Raw genomic sequence first — 892 nt, forward strand, 5'->3', positions numbered from 1 at the left:
GGGGCGGGTTATTCCCTGATTGTATTTTTATACTCCTATTTCTTTATAATCCTGGAGACAACATTAGGGCTTCTCTTTCACCCAAAACTGTCCGTTTTAGAGTAAGACTATGTACAAACAAGAAACTGCAGAAGAAGCAAAAATGGCAGGGATTTGTATTATTAACATGCGACGATTGATCGAAATTTCAGGGTTTTCAAGTTTCTATTTTTTTATAGAGAACTTTTGGTATGGCGGTGTAAAATAGAGAAAAGTTAAACAATGTTGGAGACTTCTTCTTAATTTTTTTGACTGTCACACCTGCTCTCAATGAAAGCTCGCCAAACTTTACGACTGACTGGGGATATTTTGCTTCGATTGTTTTCCGTCTAAATATTTGAAGGAAAGCAAAAATGGCATTTAAAAGGGGTTACCCAAAGCAAATATTGAGGCAAAAGTATATTAATATTTATACACAGTTTTTAGGAAGAGCAGAAGGAAGTTCTCAGGACAGTCGATCGAGAATAAAATATTTTGCCATCAGGAACAAAATTTACGACATGAAAACAACATTAATTTTGAACGGCGAATATGAAAAGTTTCCATCAGAGAAAACCATTTAAGGAGATTTTTGCTACGTTCAATTTTGTTATTGTGCTTTTAGCTGCACAAGTAAATTGCAAAATCGAAAGTGACATCGAATTCAGCGGGCGCCGTGATCAAGTTAGCTCGGTGTGTTTATTCGCGAAACACTGAAGCATCTGTGTCAAATGATGGCAAGATACCGGGTGTTTGTTTTTGTTAGTATTCGTTTTCTTTCAAGTGTTATAAAGTTTGACAAGAAGTGTGCGAATTCAACACAAAGATCACAATCGCCCAAATCTTGAGGTTGACCATTGTTTCTGCAAAGTCA

The sequence above is a fragment of the Montipora capricornis genome, chromosome 8, assembly GCF_036669925.1.
Source record: "Montipora capricornis isolate CH-2021 chromosome 8, ASM3666992v2, whole genome shotgun sequence".
Taxonomy (NCBI): Eukaryota; Metazoa; Cnidaria; class Anthozoa; order Scleractinia; family Acroporidae; genus Montipora; species Montipora capricornis.